The sequence below is a fragment of the Sus scrofa genome, chromosome 18, assembly GCF_000003025.6.
Source record: "Sus scrofa isolate TJ Tabasco breed Duroc chromosome 18, Sscrofa11.1, whole genome shotgun sequence".
NCBI lineage: Eukaryota > Metazoa > Chordata > Mammalia > Artiodactyla > Suidae > Sus > Sus scrofa.
The window spans coordinates 19515824-19525258 of NC_010460.4; positions in this window are offsets into that span (position 1 = coordinate 19515824).

Sequence of the window (9435 nt, forward strand, 5' to 3'; positions counted from 1 at the left end):
CATATAGAAGGGCTCACCAAATGCAATATTTTGTTTGAACAGAATTTAGAATCCTGTCAGGAAATATGGTAATTGCACAAATAACTATAACATATTTAGTGGAGAGTTGGTGAAGATAGCATGGCCAGTGAAATTGGAGGAGGATAATATTTAGAATAGCAGAGACGAAGGAGAAAAGTAATCCAGGTGAACCAAAGGTGAACCAGAGCCTGGAGCTGCAAAAGCACACTGTGTGTTTACTGAAAAATAAGCAGACCGGTTTGCCTTGAGCATAGGTGATGCTCAGTATGGCAGTGGAAGGTAATGCTGATTGACGCCAGTCTATGCTGAATTGACTTAAAATCATGGAGGGACTTGAATATCAGATTGGGGAGTTAGCATCTAATTGATTTGGAAACCAATTAAATTTGGAAGAAAGGAATAATGTCAGACCTGCTTTTTTTTCAGTAAGAGTGAGAAAGAGACTGAGAGGAAGATTTGTTGGAAGATCACTGTTCAGGAGTTCCCTGGTTTGTCACTGCCGTTGTGCGGGTTCGATCCCTGGCTGGGAAATTTTGCATGCTACGGGCGCAGCCAGAAAAAAGAAGAAGAAGAAGAAGAGAGAAGATCATTATTAATAGCCTAGATAATCAGACATTAAGATATTTAGGAGAAATGGACAGATCTGATGGGAAGAGATAGAAGTGAAGATAGAATCTGGGAAGATAGAAACTCTAAGGCTTGGCTATGCTGGGAGGTAAGGGGGATAGCAGCGCCAGGGTTTGGGGGAGTCTAAGAAGTGAGCCAAGGCCGGGTTACTGGGAGTTTGGCCATTAACAGCTTAAGGTGACCACTTGGAAATTGAGTATGAAGTGGGTGGGGTGGGGAGAAGCCGTTTTATAAGAGGTTAAGGAGTGAATGGGTAAGCAAAGGGTGGGCACCCATTTTCAGATGTTAGCGGGATGAGGGTGAGGACTGAGAAAAAGACAAGCTGCTGAATGTTTCCATCAGATGATCATCCAGAGACCAGTTTTAGTGCAGACAGGAAGAGGAAGGCAGGGCACAAGGGATCAAGGACGGGATGGAGGGTGGAATGGAAACTGAGGGTGAGGACTGCGGACCCTTTAACTAGAAGTCAGAAGGTTATGGGAGCCTTAAGGGACCTTAGAATGAAGGGAAAATTCTCTTTAGCATACAAGAGACCTGATATGTTTGTAGGCAAAACAAGCTAGTAAAAAGGGGTTGAGATGGTTAATGGCTGGGACAAGGTGGTTTGGGAGTTAATGGGTAGAATGGGACCAGGAGCCAATGGGAGGACCACGATGCCCATCATGGGGAAGTCAAGGATGGCACCCATCCAGCAGAAAGCCAAGCAGCTATAGAAGAAGGAATGAGGAAGCTCTCCAGGTTCCCAGGTGGAACATCTCCAAGATAAATTATTAAGACAAAAAAGCGATTGAAGAGTAGTGCATTTAAAAAAAAATAACTGTTTTAAAAAGAGAGAGACAAAAATAAGAAATAACATTTGTATTTGCTCACACCTACCTAAATAAACTGTGGAAAGATACAAAACCTGTTAAGAAGGGAGGTTACATACTTGAGGTGAGGGATGAGAACTAAGAAGTGAAGAGGAGAGACTTTTTGCTATGCGCCATTTTATTTGTTCCGATTTTTTATGCATGGAGCATATTAACGATTCAAAGTATTGCGCTGAAAAAAAAACCACATCCTTATTATAGAATGCTATGAAGCCATTTAAAATGATGTAGGAGGAGTTCCTGTTGTGGCGCAGTGGTTGATGAATCCGACTAGGAACCATGAGGTTGAGGGTTCGGTCCCTGCCCTTGCTCAGTGGGTTAAAGGATCCGGCGTTGCCGGTGAGCTGTGGTGTAGGTTGCAGACTCGGCTAGGATCCCATGTTGCTGTGGCTCTGGCGTAGGCCGGCAGCTACAGCTCCGATTCGACCCCTGGCCTGGGAACCTCCATATGCCGCGGGAGCGGCCCAAAGAAATAGCAAAAAAAAAGACAAAAAATAAAATAAAATAAAATAAAATGATGTAGGAAATACAGATACTGACTTGAGAAAAAGTCCATGATACAGGACGTGCAGAAGGCAGATTGTTGAATGAAGTATATAAAGTATTTGATGACCAAAAAATAGTTTCAATTTATTTCAAGTCCTTGGAAGGCATTTTAATCCTTTGAAATATACAACACGGTTATTTAAAATAGAAATCACAAAGATTACATAGTAATATGTAAAACTTTAACAATATGAGTGAAAAAGTCCTAAATAGCATATTCATTGCATGAAATATATGTCAGTAGCAACAGAGGATGAACCAAAGAAAATGTGAAAGTAAAATCAGTTGCACTGACATAATGGGATGTGTAGCAATTTCTAACTTTAAAATAATTTTAGGAGTTCCCGTCGTGGTGCAATGGAAATGAATCCGACTAGCAACCATGAGTTTGTGAGTTCGATCCCTGACTTCACTCAGTGGGTTAAGGATCCGGGTGTCACCGTGAGCTGTGGTGTAGGTCGCAGACGTGGCTCGGATCTGGCGTTGCTGTGGCTGTGGTGTGGGCTGGCAGCTGTAGTTCCAATTAGATCCCTAGCCTGGGACCCTCCATATGCCTCTGGTGTTGTCCTAAAAAGACAAAAGATGAACAATAAATAAATAAATTAATTAAATAATTTTAATATTATCATATGCGATTGTGAAAAAAATTAAAATATTTGAACGATATTTCCATAAAGAAAAAAAAAAGGAGTCATGTGTTTGGAGCCAACAAGGTATGTGAAGGATTTCTTGTCCTGGCGAAGCAGAAAGGAATCTGAGTAGGAACTATGAGGTTTCATGTTCAATCCCTGGCCTTGCTCAGTAGGTTAACGATCTGGTGTTGCCATGAGCTGGGGTGTATATCACAGATGTGGCTCGGGTCCTGTGTTGCAGTGGCTGTGGCTGTGGCTGGCAGCTGGACCCAATTCGACCCCTAGCCTGGGAACCTCCATATGCCGTGGCCCTAAAACCAAAAAAAAAAAAAGAAAAAAAAAAGAAAGGAACAATGACAAAGGAGGTGGAAGTGTGCAGTGGGAGCTTTAAGAAGGAGAAAAGGAACAATGACAAAGGAGGTGGAAGTGTGCAGTGGGAGCTTTAAGAAGGAGGAGTTTGAGGTAGAGCAGGGCAGGAAACCAGACACAAGATGGTTTAGCAGCAGTGATAGCCCAGCTGGGTTGGGTGAGAAGTGTGGTGATATCAGTTAGCCAGGCTAGTAAGGTCCTCAAAATCAGCCATGGTAGCCTGGAGAGCCCACTGTGAGAGCCCGGAGAGCCCACTCTGAAAACTATAAAGGCTGGAAACTGCAAAGAGGTAATTCTGGGATGGTTTGAAATGTGCCACTGAAAAGCCCATCTGTGGATTCTAAGATGGTAAAGAATTATAATTTTTTTTTTTTTTTTTTTTTTTTTTTTTTTGCTTTTTAGGGACGCACTTGTTGCATATGGAGGTTCCCAGGCTGGGGTCTAATTGGAACTACAGCTGCTGGCCACAGCAATGCCAGATCCAAGCTGCATCTGTGACCAACACTACAGCTCATGGCAATGCTGGATTCTTAACCCACTGAGCAAAGCCAGGGATGGAACCCACAACCTCATGGTTCCTAGTCGGATTTGTTTCCACGGTGACATGACAAGAATTTCTAGGATAGTAAAGAATTAAGTGCAGGCATTCGAGTCTAGGAGAATGTAAAACTTTGTCTGCAAGCCTTTGTTTAGTGGGGTTTTTTTTGTGTATTTTAATTTTTATTGATATACAACACACCTACAAAATGTGTCATTCTTTTTTGTTCAGGTGCTCTTCTATTTTTTCTATATATTCTTCTAAAATCTGAGATCAATACAAAACTATACATCCAGAGGAATCCCAGTTTCGTAAAATAAAAATAATTATATCTCTAGGTCTTATAGAAGGAAATACATCATGATATAAATAATGATTATCTCTATATGGTAGAATAGTGGTTGCTTTTTATTCCTGTTACTTTTCTTTTTCTCTAAATTTTCTTTTGGGAACATTATTTTTTTGGCTGTGTCCACTAGACCAGTGGGGAACTCCTTTACTGAACATGTTTTACTTTTATAGGCAAAAACTATTTGGAGTTCTTGTTTTTACTTTTGATTAGATACATTTTAAGGGAGTTCTCTTGTGGTGCAGCTAATTAGGGATCCAACATTGTCACTGTGGCAGCAGGGTTTGATCCCTGGCCCAGGAACTTCCATATGCCGTGGGCACAGCAAAAATAGAGAGAAAAAAAAAAACATTTTAAAATACATAGTAAAGTAGAAAGAATAATCCAAAAACATCTATAGTTTTATTACCAAATGTTTGCCATGTTTGCTTTCTCCATTTTTTGGTTTTGTTTTGTTTTTCTGGCTGGAAGTTCTGGGGCCAGAAAGCAAACCCACACCACAGCAGCAACCTGAGCCACTGCAGTGACAATGCCAGATACTTAACCCACTGCATCACCAAGGAACTTTTATCTACTTTTAAGCTATACCCATCATAACATTCTACCCTTTAATTTAGTTTTCCTATCTAAAAACAATGACTTTTTTTTACATAACTAAATCATAATCTCTGATAAATGTAACCATAATTCCCTAATATCATTTTGTACCCAGATCATACTCTAAATTGCCTATTTTAACCTCAAAATAGCTCTTAGAGCTAGTTTGTTCAAATCAGGATTTAATCAAGAACGAGTCATTGTATTTGGTGTTGTGCGGGTTTTTTGTTTTTGTTTTTGAAGAAACTTGATTTAATTGGAACCTCACGGGCAACTACAATGTTTCGTGAAGAAGGTGGCATTTGAAATCTGAGTCCTTAAGGGTATGTCAGAATTGACACGGGTAGAGAAGTGAGGCAGTCATTTCAGGAACAGAGATCAAAGTGAGAAAATGTAAGAGAGACAGAAGGTAGCAGATGTGTTTGGGGAGTGGCAAGTAGCCCAGTTTATTTTAATCAAAAGAAAAGGAATAATGGAGGATAAAGTTAGCAAGATAAACTGGAGGCAGATCATGAGGGGCTTGAGGTTTTTTCCAGTTTACTCCGTAGACGGTTTGAGAATACTAGTGAGCCCCCAGGAATGAATAACCCAGCAGTCCATCATGCCTATAGGATGGTGTCTGTGCTTCGGTCACCTGTATATCCCTGGCACATAGCAGAGCATACCTTGTGGGATGCTCAGGATATATTCATTGTTGAAAATATGGCTCTATGGAAGGATTTTTGGTTCGATACTAGAATGCTAAGTGTTCTTTTGGAAAGATTTAGTAATGGTTGGAAATGGTGGTGAATAGAAAGAATTTAAAGAAGAGAGCTAGCTGAATGAGTTGGAGGAATTGAAGACAGCTTCATAAAAGAGCTAGGGTGTGGCTAAATTAGAGGGAGAAACAGCATAAGCAAAGATGAGAAGTCAGGAATGAGTTGAGGATAGCATAATGACTAGAAGGAGAGTGTATTTTTTTTTTTTTTTTTTAAGGCTGCACTTGCAACATATGGAAGTTCCTGGGCCAGGGATTGAATCCAAGCTGCCGTTGCAACATAATTTGTGGCTGTGTAATGCTGGATCCTTTAACCCACTGTGACACAGCTGGAACTTCAGGAGAGTGCACTTTGGGGTGCTTTAAGAAATGAGATTCCTGGAGTTCCCGTTGTGGCACAGCAGAAATGAATCTGACTAGGAACCATGAGGTTGCATGTTCAATCCCTGGCCTTACTCAGCTGGTTAAGGATCCAGTGTTGCCGTGAGCTGTGGTGTAGGTTGCAGACTTGGCTAGGATTTGGCATTGCTGTGGCTGTGGTGTAGGCTGGCAGCTGCAGTTCCTATTAGACTCCTAGCCTGGGAACCTCCATGTGCCAAGGGTGTGGCCCTAAAAAGTAAAAAAAAAAAAAAAAAAAAAAAAAAAAGAAAAAGAAAGAAATGAGATTTCTAAAGATAGGGTCAGGAATGGTTTAGGAGGTCTAAAATTGGTCAGGTATCTATTGTTATAGAGTAAATGACCTCTCTCATACTTGAACTCAAGATCTGGGGTTTTAAAAATTGTATCTACCTATGTTTTCTCAGATTAGAAGAACTTTTAGCATAAGAAGAAGAACAAAATTGGATAAGATTATTGAGTCTAAGAAGAATTAATAACTCATGAATGCCTAAATGAAGGGAATATTAAAATGGATTTATATGGATTGTGTTCCTCTCAAATTTGTTAGACAATTGAAATATGATACTGAGCACAACTGCATATATGAAATGGGGATATGATTGGCAGTGTTAGCAAATTTAGTTAAACTTAATGAGGAAAGCAGAACATTTGCTGAAAACCACATAGGAAATTGTGTACTCTTATTGAAGCTTGGCAGTTTTTCGCCCTTTCAGGAGGTTGGCCCCTCCTTGACTACATATTCAAGTTAAGGCACAACCCAGATGCATCTGTCCCCTGCACAAAGTGTTCACAGATGTCCTACAAGCAACTTCTACTAGTATCTTTTGGTCAAAATTGGGTCACACTGCCGCCTTAACTGCAAAGTGTTTGGGAAAATAGGAGTTCCCATCGTGGCTCAGCAGTAACAAACCTGACTGGTATCCATGAGGATGCAGGTTCCACCCCTGGCCTCACTCAGCGTGTTAAGGATGTGGTGTTGCTATGAGCTGTGGTGTAGGTCACAGATGCAGCTTGGATCCCACGTTGATATGGCTGTAGCGTGGGCCAGCAGCTGCAGCTCCAATTAGATCCCTAGCCTGGGAGCTTCCATGTGCCACGGCTACAGGCCTAAATAGACAAAAATAAATAAATAAGTATTAAAAATAAAGGGTTTGGGAAAATAGTGGTATTAACTAATGTACTACTTCTCGAGGGGGGAAGAATAAAGCTCTATTTTTAAGAAAGAAGGGGGAGAGGTTCTGAGGCGAAGGCTAGAGAAACATTTGTCACAAGTGTTTATTCTATGTTAGAGTATCTATCAGAATATGTCTGTATATGTTGATTTGGGTGTTTGTGTGAGCCTCATGTGTGAGTTAGGGTCAACAGAATTGGTTATAAATTCATTCAATAAATACCTGAAATATTCGTTTCTTGGAAAAAGCAAGTGAAGATGAATGAGCCACTATTATTGCCCTTGAGGAGCTGACCATCTCGCTAAGGCATCAGGCATGCAAATAAGTCTAATGGAACCTTCGGACCATCGGCCCTGTTACCAATGTGAGATCCTTAACCTACTAAGTGAGACCAGGGATCGAACCCACATCCTCATGGATACTAGTTGGGTTCCCACTGAGCCACAGTGGGAACTCTGTTATTTTTTAAATTGAGTTTCTGTTACACTAGTTTAAGTTACCCTTTCTTTCAACCAAGTAATGCTTATCGATACACCAGGAAACCATAGGAGGCAGTGATTCACAGCTCGGGACAGGTCAGGGGGATCACAACCAAGCACTCCATCTTTACAAAGGCCTGGTAGCAAGTCAGAGCTACTTCTTAAAAGGATAGTATAACCTGCAGAGGATAGCACACCTTTGCTCCCAAATCCCAAAGGTTTATGCTGTGATTCGCCTGTAGGAGTTGGCCCAAGACTTCATGCAGCACTTCTAGCTGTCATAGACACTTTGAACACCATCGTGGTTGCCAGGTCTTATGACAAGTAGCAGAGAAGCTTGCCTGGAAGTCTGGACCTACTGCAGAGCCTTCTCTCGTTCTGAGTCCTACTCAAACGAGCAGCTTTTCAGGTCACTCAATAAATGGGTCAGAGTGGCACTCCCACATGAGGTATATGTAGCCTCCAAAATCTAAAGCGGTCCACCAGGCATCGTGTCATTCTAGAGATAGGAGGGACCGGGTGGGCCTGTGTTCATTATCTTGAAAAGGGTTTTCTCAAATGCTCTAAGCCACTGGACCCCTAGAAATTTTACTTTGGAGGGCTTCTGAATTTTTGTGGGATTTATTTCCAACAATGTGCTAGTATGGGTACCTAGTTGCTATTTCCTGCCCATTGGGTCCAATTCATAGGATATTGTTAATGTAATGGACCTGCATGATGTTCTGTGGAACAAAAAGATGATCAAGGTCCCTGCAGACTAGATCATGACGCAGCGCTGGACAGCCAATACAGCCCTGAAGTAGGACTGTGATGGTGTGTACTGGTCCTGTTGGCTGCAGCACACTGCTTCTGATGGCCTTTACCAACAGGTATAGAGGAAAAAGCATTCACTTGATCAGTAGCTGCCTACCAGGTGCCAGGGGATGTGTTGATTTGCTCTGGCAAAATTATCACAGCTAGAACAGCTGCCACAATTAAAGTCACCACATGATTAAGTGTACATGAAACTGCTTCCATTCTCCAAGATTCACTTGTCTTCATTGGCCAAATAAGCAAGTTGAATTGGGATGAACCGGTTCACATACATGCTTAATGGCATTGAATTGCTCAAGTCTTTGATAGTGGCAGAAACTCAGGGAAGTGATGTTGCTTTTGTTTTCTATATTGGTGGGTAGAAGCTACCCATGGGTTCTAAAGGCTTCCACTTGCTCATACAACTCAAAAAAAAAATTTAAAAATGGGCAGAATATTGAAATAGATATTTCTCCAAAGAAAACATACAGATGGCCAATAGGCACAGGAAAGGATGCTTATCATTGCTAATTATTAGAGAACTGCAAATCAAAACTACAGAGGTACTACCTCGCACCAGTCAGAATGGCCATCACTAAAAAGCCCACAAATAATAAATGCTGGAAAGGGTATGGAGAAAAAGGAACCCTCCTACCCTGGCGGTGGGAATGTAATTGTTGCAGACACTGTGGAAAATAATATGGAAGTTCCTCAAAAAACTAAAAATGAGAGTTACCGTATGATCTAGTAAATCCAAATTCTAGGCATATACCCAGACAAAACTGTAATTTGAAAAGATACATGCACCCCTATGTTCATAGCAGCACTGTTTACAATAGCATAGTCATGGAAACAACCTAAATGTCCAATGACAGATGCATGGATAAAGAAGATGTGCGCGCGCGTGCGAACACACACACACACACACAGGAGTATTACTCAGCCATTAAAAAAATGAAATAATGCCATTTGCAGCAATATGGATAGACCTAAAGTTGTTATATTAAGCAAAGTAAGTCAGAAAAATAAAGATACCATGTTATCACGTATATGTGGAATCTAAAATATGACACAAATGAGCTTATCTATGAAACTGAAACAGACTCACAAATGTAGAGAACAGATATGTGATTGTCAAGGGGGAGGGAAGGACTGGGAGTGTGGGATTAGCGCACACAAACTATGACATGTAAGATGGATAAACAATAAGGTCCTACTGTGTAGCACACGGAGCTGTATTCAGTACCCTGTGATAAACCAGAATGGAAAAGAATATGGGAAAGAATAT